The sequence below is a fragment of the Geotrypetes seraphini genome, chromosome 8, assembly GCF_902459505.1.
Source record: "Geotrypetes seraphini chromosome 8, aGeoSer1.1, whole genome shotgun sequence".
NCBI lineage: Eukaryota > Metazoa > Chordata > Amphibia > Gymnophiona > Dermophiidae > Geotrypetes > Geotrypetes seraphini.
Genome location: NC_047091.1, coordinates 169,039,438 through 169,059,774, shown reverse-complemented (window position 1 = coordinate 169,059,774; position 20,337 = coordinate 169,039,438). Strand labels below are relative to the sequence as shown.

Genomic DNA, 20,337 nt, shown 5'->3' with positions numbered 1-20,337 from the left:
CAGGCCCTTCTACCAGCTTCTCCAGCTCCCAGGTTCCCTCTAGTACACACCCCTCTCTTCCTGGGTCTGGCTCTTCCTTTTAAATTCCCCTGAGTCACTTCCTGGTTTCCTACTTTTCTCCCCTCCCTCCTTCCTGAGGAAAACTTTTTCTCACTGCAGCTGTGGTTGTGAGACAATTTAGCCAGGAAGGGGAGTGCAGGGTTTTCCTGAGGTTTATTCTGAGTCTGCGCAGTTGTGTCAAGCAGGGGAAGTGGCAGGGTTTCATACACTCTGTTACACCCTTGATAAATGACTTTAAACACCAGTACTAATGTCTTGAAAATAATACATGAGCACACAGGTAGCCAATGGAGTTTCTTATGCCAAAAATTAACCTTGAAGCAGTGTACTGAATCATCTGCAAGGCTTTACACTGTACTGTTGTAATCCCTAAATAAAGGGCATTGCAATAGTCCCGTTTTGATATGACTATCGTCTGTACCACTATACGAAAACCATATACCAACATCATCGGTTTCAATCGTCTTAACAATCGCAACTGGAAAAGAAGCAGACTTAACTACAGACAAACCTTGATCCTTCATGCTAATGGTGCAATCTAGCCAGACTCCTAAAATTTTCAGCTTTCGTTGTATCAATAAGATCTGATTACAACCTCAATCTCTCTGAGCCATTGCGGATCATCCTTTCTCCCAATCAACATTTTTCAATATTGAGACAGTCTGGCCCAGATATGAAGAAAATGGCATTATCTCCCTCTGTCTCTGTTGCGCTCCTGAATTTGAGTGACAGTAATAAAACATTGCTTCTTTTTTTCCTTTTGGAAGTTGCCATGCAATTCAGATTCTAGAAATATGCTCAAGAGCCACAAAGAACCGACTGGTGGGTACGCTAATCAAAATGAACCAAATACAAATACTTGCATACATTTCCTAATTATTCACTAAACAAAATAAATCATTAATTTAGAAAGAGAGATTGACCGAGAGAGAGAGACTGGTGGTACTTATGATTATAAATCGCAGAGTCCAGAAAATACAAAGTACCTCACAATTGTGAGTATATGGCAGTCCCAATATTACTGCAATGATTATAAGGAAGTTCTTCTTCACCCAGACAGTGGTGGAAAACTGGAATGCTCTTCCAGATGCTGTTATAGGGGGAAACACCCTTCAGGGATTCAAGACAAAGTTAGACAAGTTCCTGCTGAACCGGAACATACGCAGGTAGGGCTGGTTTCAGTTAGGGCACTGGTCTTTGACTTAGGGGCCTCCACGGGAGCGGACTGCTGGGCACAATGGACCACTGGTCTGACCCAGCAGCAGCAATTCTTATGTTCAGTTTAAGATTGCCATATTTTTATGAGCAATTACAAAATGTTTCATTAGACATGTGCTGTCAGACTATTCATGGCCAGAAATTCTTATATATAGATAGATAGATAGATAATTTCTCACTCTGCCTACCATGCTCTAAAAGACACATTTTCACTGCTGTTTTGAGTAAAAAAACAGAAGTACCTGTGATAGTGGAGGATTAAGTGACTTGCCCATGGTCACAAGGAGCAGTGGGGTTTGAACCCACAATGTCAGAGTGTTGAGGCTGTAGCTCTAGCCACTATTTATTTATTTATTTTATTTATTTATTTATTCAATTTTGTATACCGTTCTCCCAGGGGAGCTCAGAACGGTTTACATGAATTTATTCAGGTATTCAAGCAGTTTTCCCTGTCTGTCCCGGCGGGCTCACAATCTATCTAACGTACCTGGGGCAATGGGGGGATTGAGTGACTTGCCCAGGGTCACAAGGAGCAGCGTGGGTTTGAACCCACAATCTCAGGGTGCTGAGGTCGGAGCTTTAACCACTGCGCCACACCCCTCCCCACTACATTACATTCGAACCACTCTGCCACACTCTCTTCTTGACTTGACACAGGACATATTTTGGCTGAATGGCCTTTAATCTGTCCACCTTACTTCCATTGCTTTCAGTAAATATAATGCTTTAATCATAGGTTACAACAGGGGTAGTGAACTCCGGTCCTCGAGAGCCATATTCCAGTCGGGTTTTCAGGATTTCCCCAATGAATATGTATGAGATCTATTTGCATGCACTGCTTTCAATGCAAATTCATTGGGGAAATCCTGAAAACCTGACTGGAATACGGCTCTCGAGGACCGGAGTTCCCTATCCCTGGGTTACAAGTTCTCCACCCATTTGCAGATGCTGGTGACATTCTTTTATTTTAAAGGAAGCTCTGGAATGAGGGGGCATATGATGAAGGTGAAAGAGGAAAGACTCAGGAATAACCTGAGGAAATACTTCTTCATGGAAATGGTGGTAAATCTGTTGAACAACCTTCTGGTGGAAAGGGTGCAGACAACCGCTCCTGATATTCAGCTGGCAGTGGTCAGCAGATTCTTAAATGCCAGTGACCACATAAGCTCTGGCTCCTTCCTAGCACTGCCCCCTGGCCCACCCCTGATCAACCCATTTTGGGGGGGGGGGGGTCAATCAGAGCCAATATTAAGTGTCACTGCCTGGCTTAGTCCGTTGAATATTCATGGTTGGGCAGCGATAAGTAATTTAAGTGGGCCAGAGCCTCTCTAGCCCACTTAAATCATTCTGAATATTGGCTCCAAAGACTGCACCACAAATTCAAGAAAACTTGGGACATATGTATAGGATCTCTAAGGGAGAGGAAAGGATAGTAGATGGCATGGATGAACAGAATGGAAGACTGGATAAGCCATATCATCTTTATCTGACTTCATTTTTCTCTGTTTCTATTAGGAACTCAGCTTCTAGCGGCACATGCAGTGTTAACGTGAATGTATTCCTACTTTGGGAAGGTAACAAGGAGAAATCATTCATACTGTGCCACTGGCACTGATGACAACCATAAAAGTGCTATTAAATACTGGTCTGCAGTAGTTAGACCTTGCAGATCAGAATAAAGATAAGGAGAATCACAAATATGTTTATAAAATGAGCAGGTGATACAGTACTCCCCCGAAATTCACAGGGCTTCCGTTCTAAGAGCGCCTACGAATTTTAAAAAACCGCAAATGCGATTTTGGAGCGGATTGGAAGCGGAAGAGGGCTGCAGGGGTGGCGGCAGGTGCTGAAAAAAAGATCGATGTTCTGCGGGATCATTCTTAGTACAGTGTTTCCCCGGTTGTTCGCAGTCGGCGGTTCACGGTCCAGGTCATTCGCGGTATTTTCAGACCGTGAACCGCCGAAAAGGAGAAGGAAGCGGGAGAGGCAGGAGAGAGCAGCCGTAGCGCTGCGAGTGCAGGAAATCACTCACAGTTCGCTCCGACCGCCTCTTCCTGTATGAAGTCGGTCCTTATCCAATCAGGAGCTGCTTTGACACGCTATCTGGCACGTCAAAGCAGCTCCTGATTGGTGTAGCCTGATTTTAGTTCCCGGAAGAGGTAGTCAGAAAAATACCGTGAATAACTGAGTCCGCAATTTATGAACCGCAAATTCGTGGGAGTTTACTGTATACAATGCAGTGACTGGCTCTCTAAAATGATGTAAAAGGGATTTTCCCCCCCCCCTACCCCCCCAAGATATACAGGGCCTCTGAATTACTTTTAAGGCAGTATTATATATCATATATCTATTTTGTCACCAACTCAGCAAATATCTTTCTGCTGGAAAGTTTTTGAAATCCAAAATATGAGTGCATTGAGACCTACACTATTAATATAAATGAGTTTTTGGTGTTATTCTTGTATAGTATGAATTATGTGTGATAAAATGTTGCAAGAAAAGCCAAAAGTTCAAAATTTGTCACAATCATGATTTAAATATGGTCCCTACTCAGTTAAATGATGTCAATCGTATTGCAAGTTGTGTTATACATGTTAATATAAAATTAGATGCTTTCAGCTCTATTACTAGTAATACTATTAATTATTTCTATAGTCCTACCAGACGTACGCAGAGCTGTACAGAGTCACAAAGAAGAAATAAACAAAACAAGGAACTAAAATCCTAAATGTTTCATGAGTAAGCTAACAAAAAGAAATGATAAACATTAGATCTATGTTTAAGAAATTTTTTTCTGCTATACTTAAGTAGATTATACTTAAAACTCAAGGGCCCGATATGCTTCTAACTTTTCCCCTTTATACTAAGCCATAGTAGAGATTTCTACTGGGGCCCGGAGCGCTAAATGCTTTGACGCTGCTCCGATGCTCATAGGAATTCTATAAGTATCAAAGCAGCCTTTAGTGCTCCAGAACAGAGTAGAAACCTCTACAGTGACTTAGTAAAATAGGGCCTTTTAGAGTTATATTCTTAAATCGGCCTCTTTGAAAATTTACTAGGGTTTTAGATTTCAACAAACTCCTAAATTTGGGAGCATAAAAAGTGGGTGACAATAGGAGTGGGTTTAGGGAGGGGGGAAACTTAGGAGTTTAGCACTGTGTGAGGAAATCTATAGGATGCTGCCTTTCCCCTTAGGCCTATTCCCTCATAGTGTCAGAACCACCTTAAGGTCCATAGTCCCACCCAAAGGGGAAGGGTGGAGCCAGAAGAGCAGGAACTAGGAAGTATAAAATGCTAGGGGTACTGCAAGGTTAAGGGAGGTCCAGAAGGAAGCAGTGATGTCCCACAGCATATGCTGCTACCATCTATGTGTAAATTGCCACTGCTATAGTCAAGGTAGGCCAAGCTTCACTTGGAACCTCTCAGATTTTGTATTTTGACTTGGGTACTTGAGGAATCAGGCCAAGGAAAAATAAAGTGTGCTTCTATGCTGAGAAACAGTATGGTACAAAGTGGGCCTTCAAGAGTAGGCCACAGAAGGACATTGTTGCATTACGGACTAGTTTTATGATGTGTTTTTCTCCTACCTGTGAATGGAATAGGGTCTCTGACTTAAAGCTTTAATAAATGTTATTATATTTTGTCTGCACCCTTCAATGTAGGTATCGATTTAATATAGAGCTGTAGCATTCTGCTAACACATCTCATATAGAGTCATAATCATGTTTTCTTCAGTCAAATGCTTAATTATTGGAGCATATACATCCGGCAATAGTAGGGTTACCATATTTGGAACCTCACAAACCTGGACGCATGGCCCTACCCCGCTCTGCCCCATCCCCACCTTGTTCTGCCTCCAGCCACACCCAGTTTCACCTCAAGTCCTGCCCTGTTCTGCCCCCAGCCCTGCCCCCTCAAAGCCTCATCTTCTTCCCTGACAAGCTCCAGCCATGTCTGGAGAACCTCGAGCATGCACGGATGTGTGTAACCTCATCCGCGCATGCTCAGAGGCCCTCCAGATGCGGCAAAAGCTCATTGGGGCTTTCCAAAATATGGACAAACAGCCGGGTTTTGGAAAGGCCGGCCAGGGAACCCAGGCAGTCCTCTAAAAAGAGGACACGTCTGGGTTTTCTCAGACTTCTGGTAACTCTAGGCAATAGACCATGTTCATTTTATTTTCTGGGGAATCGATTTTATATTTATATTGTACTTGCAACAGTTTTATTAGAATATGAGAATCAAATTGCTTGCAGAATTTGTGCTACTCAATTTGGGCTGAACTGATTATTTATTTCAAATATTTAATACCCACCTAATAACTAGGTGGTTCACGATAAAAACATCCACAATCACATTAAAACCAATACAAGTACAATTTTCAAAAGACTACATGGTTCAATTAAAGCAGCCACTAACTCTTCCCTCAGTATATTAAAAGCTTTGTCTGGACCACAGTTTAACCCCTTTATCAGAATGCTTGCAAAAAAAAAAATATATATATATATATAGGTTTTTAACAATTTCATAAACATCACAACAATACTACATACTCACATATGGCCTGGTATAGCATTCCATATGACCGAACCAGTCACTGACAGGTAAATTGTCTGGACCACAGTCTAACCCAGTGTATTGCAAACCGTGTGCCGCATGAGATTTCAAGTGTGCCACAAGACGCCGGGGAGAAGGAGAGGCACCAGTGCTGGCTGACTGCCTACAGGACGACCCTCTCGCAGCGAAAGGCATATCCTGTAGGCAGTCAGCCTCTTCCAGCACCTCTCCTCCTCCCTGGTGTCTCTCCTCCTCTCCACGCCTCTTCTTTTTCAGCATCCCCCCACCCCCCACTGGCGGTTCAGAGCCCCGTCTGGAGGGCCTCTGCACATGCACAGACATCGCGGTGATATCACACATGCGCACAGTATCATCGCAGTGACATCCGCACACTTCCGGGTGGCCTCGAGCAGTGGCCACAAGTTTAGTGTGCTGTGGCTCATAAAGTTTGCGAGATTCTGGTCTAACTCCTTTAGCAGAATGCTTGCACAAAAATATATGTTTTTAACAATTTCGTAAACATCATAACATTACTGCATACTCACATATAGCCTGATAAGGCATTCCATATGACCAGTCCAGTCACTGAAAAGGTAGATTGTGATGTAGTAGCATAATGTACCATGTTTTGCCTTTTCGCATCCAACAACGTTCCATTTTCAGACCACAATGAATGTCCTGGCTGATACAAATGCAAAACAGTGCTATAGTACCAAGGAAATTTTCCATATATCCAATGGTGCAACAACTGTTGTATTTTATACAAGATTGCATTGGTAGCCAATGAAGCCTTTTTGAGGCCAGTGAAATGTGCTCAAAGGTAGATATCCGACTCAGAGAATAGGAGAAACCGCCATCCCAGAACTTGGAAAGCAAGAAACAATGACGAAGGTGACCTTTAGTACTTAGTCACTTTATTATGCAATAAGACTCAACACGATCATGATTCGGCCCACAAGGGCCTGCCTCAGGAGTCTAAACAAACATATATGAAAAGTAACATGAATACACAAACAATATGTATGTGCCAACATGATTTCAGGTGTAAACAATACAGCTGAGCAGGAAAATGGAAAAAAAAAACCCTTGAAATCAATATACACGTTTGGACATTGCTAACTGATGAAAACATATGACATCCAATCAGAGCAACCTGAAAAAAATATAAAAATAAGAATACTTATTGAAATATTAATATATGTAAAATACACCTAATACTGAAAACTTTATTACACAATATTTAAAAAACAATGTCAAGGAATAACCAATCTAAAATAGATATCTTGGAAAGGTAATAATGAAAGAACAAATTGTAAATGTGTGAATATATAAATGTTAATGTAAATAGAACAGTCAAAATATATCTTACAGAAGTGATTAATACCTCAGAAGTCAAGACAAACATGTATTGTTAAAATATAACATATATACTGTATATACATCAACATAAATTATGGATGTGAGCAATGCAGAATATAAGAAAATAAATAGGTAGTCACTAAAACCACAATACATGTTTGGACCTTCCTAAATGGAAATTTACCCATATAACAAACAATCAAAACAATATAATAGAATTTAAAAACAAAAAAAATAGAAAGATATATTAAGAATACTGAGGACAAAATAAACTTATAAAAATATCAATGTGTGTAAAAACACCAAATGCTGAAAAACATATACAAAACAACATTTAAAACCAATTATGTATTATATAATAACTAATTTTCTAAAAAATTTAATGAAAATAATAACAAACAAGTGTTGATATAAATAAATCAATATAAATAAATTTAAAAATTAATAAAAATAAATAAATAAAAAGAGGACATATTAATATTCATAGTGAAATCAGCCGAATGCAATACCTATGTTTATGGAAAGTATTGCATCCACCACCCTCTCCCATTTCCATCCTGTCTCTGATGCTTTGTGTTCCCTCTTTAAGCTGATATTTTTAAGGTTCCAGTAGCATAATTATGACTCGATTACAGATTTCATCAGGCAACTGCACTGGCTACCTATCCCATCATGAATAACCTTCAAAACTTCATGCATCATTCACCATATACTTTACAGAAACTCTGCGGTTCCTCTCATCCAATTCTTCTCCAAGGCATGGTCTACTTCCTGCAGAACCCTCAACAGAATAATTCTAAATCTCCCTTACACAAAAAATTTGCAATGCAAACGTGTTTTCCACTCCATGCTCACTTTTCTAGGTGTAAAAACTTGGAATGACCTTACTGAAATGACCAGGATGGAACCTAACTACACCATATTCCGGAATAAACTGAAAATTCACCTATTTGACACTTAATCACCTGTATCCTCTCCTCCCCCTCCACCCCTCTCCCTACCCCCTCCTACCCTCCTATTCTCTTCTCTTATCCCACCCCTCCTCCCCCTTCTCCTTCCTCACCCCCCTCTTTAAGTCACCTTGAGCCTACCTAGGTATGAGCAATGCAGAAACAGAAGATTAGATTAGATAATTATAAGTTTAGGTGAGCTATAAATGAATGTCTGTATTGAACATAGAAATTTATGATGCTGAAAACACTTTTGAAACATGATTCTCTTTCTCTAACGGACTATTTCAGACAGAATTCCCACTACCTACTGTTCTATCCTTAACCATCTTGATGTCCTACTGATTTTATGAAGTTCTCCCCCTAACCTTTTGTCTCCTGTACATTAGTCAGTCTCTTATATGTCCAATTAATTACAATTATATGTGTGACCCTATTCTTTTATTAGGTCAGTACGCCGCTTAGAATTATGATAAGCGGTATAACCAATTTTAAATAAACTTGGAAGCTATAATATACTTTTCCTCTGGAGATCTCAAAAATTCATTTTGCAGCCTTCAAAAACCCAGGACTCTGCAAATAATATAAAGGAGTAGCTCTCTTATTGAGCTAACTGGAGATTCTAATCTACAGTTCTTTGGTTGTTCAGTACGTTCCCCTTATGATCTCACCCAATCACTTTGTTTTTCATTATACAGTTGCAGAATATGTTCTAAACCTCATTTCGAAAGAACCATTACATTACATTAGGGATTTCTATTCCGCCATTACCTTGCGTTTCAAGGCAGATTACAAATGGATTGTCAGGACATTAGAAGTTTTTAGGGAGTAGTTTGTACATTTCTTTGAGCTGCTAAGGATTACATCTGAATTGTCATGGTATTAGAAGTACATATGGAGTAGTTGCAGGTGATGCTTGGGACAGTTCTGATTGAGTTAGTTCGGTTTTTATGTGTTTTTTGAATAGAAGGGTTTTTTAAAATGTCTTTTTTGAAGGTTTTGTAGTCTGTGGTCGAGGTCAATAGGTTGTAGAGTTGGAGGTCGAATGTTGCAGCTCCAGTTGCTAGAAGGTTGTCGTACAGTTTTTTTCTTTTGACGTTTTTGGTTGGAAGGTGTGTGAATGGTGCGTGGGTTCTCCTATGGCTGGTTGAGGTTGAATTAGTCGATTGCTCCAATAAGCTGGGCTGTCTCCGTGTATTGCTTTAAATAGTAGGGACCTTTTCAAAGCAATTTAAAAAAAAATTCTCCTAGGTATACAAGCTACTTACAGCAGTTAGATGGACTGGCCATACCACATTAGCTATTATATCATCTGTCTAATGTTTCCTTAACCTTGAGAACTTAAGAGCTTATCAATCATTCAGACTTGCTAAAAGGCAATGATACCTTGTAGTTAATCATTTCTTTCTTTGGAGAAGCACTGAAGAGAAATATGGCCTTATTGGTTGACTTTGTTGAGAAGTGTCCTAATTACCTGCTAACTAATACAACTTAAGAGTGATGGGACCATTATAGCTGTCACTTATAAATGATGACCCGTTTATTCATATAAAACTTGAAAATATGGGGGTAAGTTTTCAGCCCGTGGCAGTGAGCGCTTTACTGACTGCTCCCTCTGTTATTCCTGGAGTTTCAATGCAGGGCCATGTCCGGGTTTTGACACTTGAATATCCGGTTGATGCTTCACCAGCTAACACATAGCCAGTTAAGCCAATATTCAAAACTGAACTGGCCATAGGTTTAGGGTTACCATATTTTTACTTAAAACACAGGCTTGCTGAGGCTGATGTTTGTTTTAGTGCGGTAACGCCCCTGTCATCCCGCGCACCTGTCTGCTGAGACAATCAGCCAGCACCACCCAAAAGAGAAAAAAAACCCCACATCTTTAAGAGCAGGGGTGCCCACACTTTTTTGACTCGCGAGCTACTTTTAAAATGACCAAGTCAAAATGATCTACCAACAATAAAATTAAAAAAAAAACACAACGCACACTGTACGCATAGAATTGTTAATTATCATTCCTATTCCGGGGTTTTTTCAAAGAGGTCAAAGCAGATGACTCTATGCACTGTCACCTCAGTAACAACCATACAAAAATAGACAAATACCCACCTCCCTCCCTCCCTCCCAGGTACGTTAGATAGATTGTGAGCCCACCGGGACAGAGAGGAAAAAAGCTTGAGTACCTGATTGTAAAAACCGCTTAGATATCCTTGATAGGCGGTATATAAAATCCTAATAAACTTGAAACTTGAAACTTTTACTAAACCACAATAGCAGTTTTTAGCGCAGGGAGCTGCGCTGAATGCCCAGCGCTAAAAAAAGCTCCCTGCGCTAAAAAAAGGGGACCATATTGTAAAATATAGACAGCAGATATAAATTCAGACACATTTTGATCACTAAATTTAAAATAAAATAATTTTTCCTACCTTGTCTGGCCTGTATGCTTCCTCTCCTCCACACCTCATTCCCTCCCCCCAACTTTTTCTTCCTCTCTCCCTGACCTTTCTTTCTTTCTCTCTTTTTATCTGTTTCTCTTCTTTCCTTCTGTCTCCCTGCCTGCACCCTTTCTTTCTTTCTCCCTGCCCTTCCCCAAGCCACTGCCACTGCCGCTGCCATCGGGGAACAGGACCCAAACCGCCACCAATGGATAACAGGCCCCAAAGCCGCCGCCGCCACCGCCTCATGCTCTCCCTGCTTCGGGCCGACCAGCATTTCTCTCCCCGACGTCAATTCTGCCATCGGAGAGGAAGTTCCGCCCAGCCAGGCAGCGATTGGCTGGCCTGAACTTCCTCTCCGACGGCAGAATTGATATCGGGGAGAGGAAGACTGATCGGCCCGATAGATCGCCAAGGCAAAGTGAGTCCTGGGTGATCGACTCACTTTGCCTTGGCGAGCTACCCGTCGATTGCGATCGACCTATTGGGCACCCCTGTTTAAGAGTATCTTAAAATGAGGGAATGACTGTTCCAATCTGATAGATAGAGAGAGAGAATTCCAAAGAGCAGGAGCTAAAAAATAAAAGGCAGTATTGCAAGTTGACTCTAAGGGGCTCGTTTTCAACAAAATAAAGATGTCCAAAAAACGGCGCAAACAGGTACTTGGCCGTTTTAATCGCCAAAACGTACCCGTCTTGCAGGGCATTCACCCTCCAGGATGTCTAAATTTTAAGGGGTTGTTAACATCCAGAACGTGCATATTTTTAACACCTTCGGTAACTCCTCACATCAAATTTTGCACATTTACAGATCCTCAGAAGTACCACCTAGGACTCAAGTATATTCATTGTGCCAGGCTTTATGTACCACTTCCTCACCGGGTCATGAAACTTTTATCGAAACTTTTATAGATTTATTTTACCACCTTTAGTGTATATATGGTTAAAGTACTTAGCTTAAAATTGTGGTCTTGCTTTCAGGGATTTTACTGCCAACATGACTCATATCCCTTTATTAAGCTTACTGCCGCTGTAACCCACCACTGAAATGTGAGGAGTTACCGAAGGTGTTCAAAATGTACACGTTCTGGCTAACAGTTTGATTGAATATTCTCACAGAAGACCTTTATTTCAATTACTAGTCTTTAAGCCCGTTACATTAACGGGTGCAAGAATAGATGTGTGTGCCTGTCTTTCTTTCTTTCTCTCTCTCCCCTTGGCCGCTGTCTGTCTGTCTATGTTTATTTGTTTTTCTCTCCTTGGACGCTGCCTGAATGTCTTCCTTTCTGTCTGTCTCAATGGCCCCCTGTGTATCATTCTTTGTGTCTGTGTCCTTGTGTCATTCCCCCGCCCCCCCCCCCCAGAGCTAAGCTGTCTGCTTCCAGCATACCCCTTTCCCTCTCCCTGACCCCCTTGTGTCTTCCCCCCCCGAGCAAAGCTGTCTACCCCCAGCACACCTCTCCAACTGGCACGACACTCTTCATCCAATCGTGAGTGCTCAGAGCGCGACAGGGAGCGGGGCCTGCAGCTTCTTTGGCGTCGGTGAGGAAGGAGAGGTTGGCCCAACTCTCCGCTATCTGCAGTCAGCACAACCCTCCCACCAGAACAGCCGCCTTTCCTGCCTGCTCCATGGCCTTTCTTTTTCCTCTCCCCCTCCCTCCAGTCACCGCTGCCATTCCTATTTAAAACGGCCTGCTGAGGTTCGCGGCCGGCTGTAGCGAACCTCGCAGGCCGCTGTTCACCTCAGTAGCATGTTCCCTCTGACGCGATCGCGTCAGAGGGAACGTGCTACCACGTGGAGAGCGGCCTGCGAGGTTCGCTACAGCCGGCCGGGAACCTCAGCAGGCCGTTTTAAATAGGAATGGCAGCGGTGACTGGAGGGAGGGGAAGAACAGGAGCGGTAGCGGTTGTCGCGGGAGGGGGTGAGTCGGAATGGCAGCGGTGACTGGAGGGGGGGAAGAACAGGAGCAGTAGCGGTTGTCGCTGGAGGGGATGAGTCGGAATGGCAGCGGTGACTGGAGGGGGGGGAAGAACAGGAGCGGTAGCAGTTGTTGCGGGAGGGGGTGAGTCGGCGACGTACAGACCACTGTGAACAGGAGCGGCAGCGGCGGCAGGACCATGAGCCCTCCTCCCGCCATCCGCTGCCAGACACGCTCCTGTCACCCGATGCAGCTCTCAAGCCGCGGCCAAGGCTGGGGACTCGCACATGCGCACTCCTGCGGCCACAGACCTACACCGCACAGAACACGCAAATAGAAGTGCGCATGCGCGGCTAGCTCTTTGTAATATTAGATAGTGCTGTTTAGAGCAGTGTTCTTCAACCACCGGTCCATGGACCAGTGCTGGTCCACAGAAATTTCCTGCCGGTCCACAGGGCCAGCACGTGCATCAGGCCCAAAACAGTGTTCTTCAACCGCAGGTTCACAGTGCGATCAATGTGGCGTTATCTTCGAGCCAGCTCCCTCTTCCTAACTAATTCAGTGCACAAAGCCACAGGCAGTGGCTCCTACGGGCGTCCTGCACCTGAACCAGAAGCCTTCTCTCTTATGTTGCAATGTCAGAGGGAAGGCTTCCAGATGAGGCATAGGACGTGCAAGGTGCAATTAGTACTATTATGGGGGCGGGGTCTGGGGTGGACATTGGGTAGAGATAGGCGGGGTCTGGCCCACGACTTAGCCCAGTGTTCTTCAACCGCCGGTCCATGGACCGATGTCGGTCCACAGAATAATTTTTTTATTTCTGCCGGTCCATAGGTGTAAAAAGGTTGAAAAACACTGGTTTAGAGAATAGATTTTAAGGGGGGCATGTAAGAGGTGTGTTTTGGGTGAGCACTAGGTGTCTTTCAGTGATAAACAAAGACATCTAGGGCGTTATTTGGACGTTCGGAATTAGACCTGTTTTCAAAGCGTCTAAGTGCCTAAAAGGTGCCCAAACTGACCAGATGACTACTGGAGGTATGACTCTCCTCCCACACACACACACACTCCCCCAGTGGTCACTTATCCCTTCTCGCCCCCCAGAGATGTGAAAGAAACAGTATATACCAGCCTCTATGACAGCTGCAGAAATTATGGGACATTCTTGAAGATCAGTAAGCAGGTGAGTGGAGTAGCCTAGTGAGTGGAGTAGTGAACCATAGGGAAGGGGGGGGGGGGTATCCAAGCCCATATCCCACTCTTCCCACTGCATTAATGGTGGAATGTGTGAGGCCACCAAAACTCACCTCAAACCTACTGTACTGCCATATAGGTGCCCCCTGCAGCCATAAAGGCCATTTGAGTGGTAGACAGGTAGGCATAGTAGATTTGGGGGGTGGGGGTGTTGGAGGGCTCACCATACGTTAAAAGAAAATTCTAGTAAAATATATACCTGTCACCCTTTATGCAAAGTTCACAGCAGTTCTCCCTAAGGTGCCTCACTGCCCTGTTGGCATGTTTGAGCAGCCATTGCATTAAGATGCTGGTCCCTGCCACATCCAAAGGGGCTTAATTGAGATGTTTTGAACTTGTTTATTTATTCAGTTTTCTATTCCATTCTCTCAGAGGGAGCTCAGAATGGTTTACATGAATTTATTCAGGTACTTGAGCATTTTTCATTATCTGTTCTGGCAGGCTCATAATCTATCTAATGTACCTGGGGCAATGGGGGAGGGGGATTAAGTGACTTGCCCAGGGTCATAAGGAGCAGCAAGGGTTTGAACCCACAACCTCATGCATCACACAGTCAATTTTTTTTCAATTTTACATATACACAATAAGCAAAACACTTATCTTTTCTTAGGTTCCGGCGTGGCCCATTTCGATCCTGCGACATTCAGCAAGGGTTTGAACCCACAACCTCATGCATCACACAGTCAATTTTTTTCAATTTTACATATACACAATAAGCAAAACACTTATCTTTTCATAGGTTCCGGCGTGGCCCATTTCGATCCTGCGACATTCATGACGTCATTCAGTTTCACCCCTATTTGATTCAGAGTCATGGCATCTCTTTCACCGTTTGAAACTTATGGAGAGCTTTTTTCACCGCTGAACCTTTTTCGAATTTAGGAAGGTACCCTCCGTAAAGCCAGTTAATGATTTAATAAGCATTTACAAGTATGTTTGTGAATTTTTTTTTGAAGTACTTTAAAACCATAAATAATATTTAAAAGTTGTTCTGTTTATGTTTTCAAAGACTGAGCCACTTTAAAGTTCATTCAAGTTACTATCTTAGTTCCCTGACGCAGGATCAAAACCGGCCACATCAGAACCTATGAAAAGATAAGTGTGTAGTGTATCGTGTATATGAACTTGACTCCCGCCTCCTGAGCTCCTCCCGTACAATGCCTAGGTGTGGACCCATAACACCATGATCGCACCCCGAACCCATCCCTGCGGGCGATCCAGAGAAAGCGGAAGGAAAGGGCGGGCACCAGACTGAACCCCAAGCCGGCATCCAGGAAACCGGAGGCCAAAAAGGCCAACCACTAGGGGGCCCACTAACTGATGGAGTTCCCTGCACACTGGGGAGATCTGTTCCCTGTAAGCCCGGGGGAACCTGTACACTGGACCCCTGCACACCCAGGAAACCCCGCGTCTCTAAACCCTGCAGAGACACAGAGCCCTGCACACCCAAGGACTTGACGCTGAGCCCTGCCCATGCGGGAGACACAAGGACGCATGATGCAGTGAAGAAAAATTGTTTTTTAGCACTACTTAAAAGCATATGCAATAACTGGCTGGTGAGGCGATATTCTTGGGGTTCGCCCCTTGTTTTTGCCTTCAAGTCTCTGAGCATATACTTTTTGATATACACTTTTGATTGAAAAGAGTAAATATTAGTCGTTTTCATGAGAACATTTGATATTTCTACAGGAGAATGGCATTTCTATTGCAATATAATGAATCGTCCCATCATGGTAGACCACAGGGAGAGGAGATCGGTCTAGAGCATGATCATCGCGGGATATTTCATGCCATGATTCAGCACTGAAACGTCCACGCTGAGCTGACCGCAATGAATCGTCCTTGACCCCCCCATAACATTTCTCATGTTCTAATCTGCAGCAGGAACACTGAATACGAGGCTGCTGCAGAAGATTTTAAAAGGTTGCCGTCTGTGTTGTATATACGTGTTACTATTTTCTTAGCTATAAATATGTCAGATTTAGGGCTCCTTTTACTAAGGTGCACTAGCGTTTTTACCGCACGCTACACCGCACGCTACTAGAACTGACGCCAGCTCAATGTGGCAATGTAGCGCATGCTATTCCACGCGTTAAAGCTTTAGCGCGTGCGACTTTTAATCATGCGCTACCCCTGTGCTAGCCAAAAAACTACCACCTGCTCAAGAGGAGGCAGCAGCAGCTAGCGCGTCTGGCGGTTTAGCGCGCGCTATTATGCACGTTAAACCGCTACCTCGGCTTCGTAAAAGGAGTCCTTAGTGTTTCTGAATATGTAATAGATTACCTTCATTCTCGATAGAGTAGTCAGTACGCAGGCAGGGTTCACTTCACTCCCATTCAGATCATAAAATTTGATGAAGGATACGTTCTGAGCCAGACAGCTAAAATATTCATCTGTTAGGTTTGAAAGAAGCTGAAGGGTGATACCATGCATCCTAGAGAAGTCAAAAAGCGTGATAATGCAGGCTATTAGATCATCTCCTGCTCTCTAGTGTCCTGTAAATGATCGGTTTCACTGCAGCGTACGTGGATCTCATTTTCCATTATCAGATTTTTTTTAAAAACCACACCATCCTAATGACATCAGCACGTGCAATAAGGCAGAGGAAGCACAAGGTGTGAGCTCATGGTGTATCATCAGCACAAGCAAGGGTCAGGAAGTTAAAAGCACTTGCCCATTCCACAATCACTGATCCAGATGTGGTCTGAAACATTTATGTGTCCTTGCTCTAAATGATACAATGGAATAAAACAAGAATAGAATAGTTAATTTAATCATGTATTTTTAATGGGCAGACTGGATGGACCGTTCAGGTCTTTATCTACCCTCATTTACTAAGTTACCTGGCAGAAACCCAAAGGGTAGCAACATTCTAGAGCTGAGATTGTGATGTCATAATGCCTCATTCCAGCAATGCCTGAGAGCCAACCTCAGCAGTGATGTCATAATTGCTTGATTAGATGGCAACTTCAGCATTTGGAACCTACGACAATACCAGGTGGACTTTACAGTCTGTGACCCAGAAATATCAAAGAGACAAGTTAATTTAATCATGTATTTTGTAATGAGTATAACTAATGGGCAGACTGGATGGACCGTTCAGGCCTTTATCTGCCATCATTTACATTACATTACACTAGAGATTTCTATTCCTCCATTGCCTTGCGGTTCAAGGTGGATTACAAAAGAATTACAAAATAGGTATTACATGAAGAAGATATCTGGTAATTTCTAGAGGAGATACAGAGTAGATGAGGTTGCTTTGGGGAATTGGGAGAGCATCAGCCTGAGACCTAAAGAAACCAGCATTTGAATCCTGTTTCTTAGTGTTCCTCATAAACCTGTGTCATTTCTCCCTCAGGTACAGTGGCATAGCGAGGGTAGGAGGTGCCCTCCCCGCTGCCCCTCCCCCACTCACGCCCTCCCATCCAACCTCTTTATATCTTCGACAATGTGAGCAGCTTCTTTGGCCTGCTGCTCGCGCTGGCTTTCCCTCTGATGTCATTTCCTGGCCCCGCGATCCGGAAGTGATTTCAGAGGGAGCCAGGCCAGCGCAAGCAACAGGCTAGAGTAGTTGTTCGTGCTGGCGAAGATTTTAAAGAGATAGGAGGCGGGGAATGGAGGGCACGGCATAGTGTGGGGAGGTGGAGAGGTGCCGGTGCCCCAACCAAGATGGCACCCAGGGCAGTCCACCCCCCACCCCCCTTACTACACCACTGGCTAGATGTACCAAAGTGCATTGCCATGGTAATGAAATTTAATGCAGGCTATTTCTTGCAAACCTTATTGTTGGCAATGAAGCCTACGTACTAACGAAGCACATAATTAATATATAGATTATAAACCTTCCAAGAAAGTGACCTATATACAATACCTGATTGTAACAAGTCTTAATACTTTGAATTCCGTAGCTCTTTGGCTTGCCCAACATGGGATGAAATTAAAGGGTCTAGGACAAGTCAGTATGGTCAGTTCAGCGGGGCCTATTCAGCTGATCATCTGGAGACCAAAGCTGTCTGTGCCTAATTCTTACAGTCTAAGATAGTGTTCCTCAGCTGGTCTTAGTCTACCCCATCCAGTCTGGTTTTCAGGATATGCATGAGATGTATATGCATGCAGTGCTTTCATTGCATGCAAATTTATTTCATGCATATTCATTATGGATATTCTGACTGGTTAGAAGATACTACAGGACTAACTTAAGAAATACTGATCTAAAAGAAAGGTACTGCAAGAAGTGGTTTCAATCAAGAGCTGATATTTTCTGTAAGTGAAAAGTAACATTGCATTGTATAGGGTCAAAATTTGCATGCACTTATTAAATGCAGTGCCACTGCAATGCAATGCAGTAAGCCTGCCAGGGGGTACTGATATTTGGGGGGGGCCTCAAAACCTAGCATGATGACCATATGGCCCTATCCACACATGCAATTTGGCTCTTCAGCTTTAAGCTGTGCAGTGTAAGAAAACTAGGAACATCCCTCCCCTTTAGAACCACAGAACTCTGGAACAACCTCACATCCCCGCTCAGAATTTCAAGCTCCCTCCAATCCTTCCGCAAACACCTGAAAACTTGGCTCTTTTCAAAAATCTAACACCTCCCGCTCTTTGGTACCCTGTCCCTCTTTATCTTCCTAGCTCCTTTCCTATAACCCTTCATTGTAGCTCCTTTTCAACCTAACCCTGTAAACCGTGCCGAGCTCTATGCTTGTGGAGATGGTGCGGTATACAAACCTAAGGTTTAGTTTAGTTTAGTTTTTAGTTTAAGAAGGAACTCAGGAGAATGTGAGAGACTCACCACTGGGTGGCAGTGGAGCTGAGATGGTGGTGGCTGAAGCTTTAGTGGCAGCAGCTCTGGGGCTGGCAGGAGAAGCAGCATCTCTAGGGGGAAGGGTGACAGTGACAGCAGGAGTAGCTTGGGGTGGAGGGCACCATTTTCAGTTTGCAGAAGGGTGCCAATATCCCTGGCTCCACCCCTGATTAAGAGATATGTATTGTATTTTCTTACCTGTGTTTTCAGAACAACAACAAACAAACCAAAAGACAACGACCCTATTCTAAGTTCTGGGATTTAACCATGGATTTCTTCTTTTGGATTATATGGTTTTGGAAAATATAATTGACAAACTGCTCTGGCTCATGCAGGATGCTACTATGTCCTAGGGCAGGGGTGTCAAAGTCCCTCCTCGAGGGCCGCAATCCAGTCAGGTTTTCAGGATTTCCCCAATGAATATGCATGAGATCTATCAGCATACAATGAAAGCAGTACATGCAAATAGATCTCATGCATATTCATTGGGGAAATCCTGAAAACCCGAATGGATTGCGGCTCTTGAGGAGGGACTTTGACACCCCTGTCCTAGAGACAAGGCTGCTATGGTCTATACCAGTGGTTCCCAAACCCTGTCCTGGGGGACCTCCAGCCAGTCGGGTTTTTAAGATATCCCTAATGAATATGCATGAGAGAGATTTGCATACCTGTCGCTTCCATTATATGCAAATCTCTCTCATGCATATTCATTAGAGATATCTTGAAAACCCGACTGGCCTGGGGGCCCTCCAGGACAGGTTTGGGAACCACTGGTCTATACTACTGTTATATTTGTTATGCAACAATGTGAAAAACGTTATATCACTCTATCCAAAGCTACACTCAGTTCACGACCCTGACACACCCATTAGGCTCCTAACTAACCAACAGGAAGAAAGAGTAAATCATATTAAAATAATCACAAGTACTAATAGAACTCACCGTACCCTCAAAAAAAGACCAAGGGAGATAAAACTCATCAAAATCAATACACCCACCACACCCACCACAACTACCTCCATTCCCTGCGCCTACCTTAACACTAGATCAGTGAGGAACAAAGCCTTCTTAATCAAAGACTGGATCGTCTGCAAGAAGCTAGCCTGCCTCTTTCTAACGGAAACATGGCTACTATCAGAAGAGGATCCAATACTAAATGACCTAATACCAGATAACTACAAAATTCACATGTTAAACCGTGAAGACCGTAGAGGGGGAGGACTAGCAGTCATCCTCAAGGAAGAACTCGAACTTGAATTAGTTGACTCCAAGATAACCAACCAACTAGAAACACTAGCATGCAAAATTAGCAATAAGAACCTAGAAGAGTACCTCTCCTGTATTCTATTTTATGTACCGCCAAAATGCTGGTCAAAGGCCAGAGAAGACTTCTATGAATTCATCCTACACAACTCAATCACTCCATCCTACAATATTATAGCAGGAGATGCAAACCTACATTTAGAAAACGAGGACAATCCCGACACAAAAGATTTTAAAAACTTCCTATCCTCACTCAACTTCATTCTCCCTTCATCCACACAAACCCATGAAAAAGGCCACCAGCTAGATTTGGTAGCTATGTCCTCAAAAGAAATCCTAAATCCCACTATTTCCATATCAAATGACATCTGGAAACACGACATCTGGTCCGACCATTACACCTATTACTTTAATTTAAACTGGAACCAATCAAAAGAAAAAACTAACCCAAGGATAGAAAAAAAAGAACATCTCACAAGGGGCCACATTAACCCAGAGGAATACTGGGCCCACTAC

At 43.3% G+C, this 20,337-nt stretch overlaps 1 long non-coding RNA gene across 1 annotated transcript in view; it reads left to right on the top strand.

Moving 5' to 3' along the window:
* Nucleotides 1–4,592: 4,592 nt before the first annotated feature.
* Nucleotides 4,593–20,337, top strand: part of LOC117364682 — a 49,941-nt gene continuing 34,196 nt past the window's right edge. The window contains exon 1 of the long non-coding RNA XR_004540296.1: nt 4,593–4,674. This is a non-coding gene — a long non-coding RNA (uncharacterized LOC117364682). The remainder of the gene's footprint in view (nt 4,675–20,337) is intronic.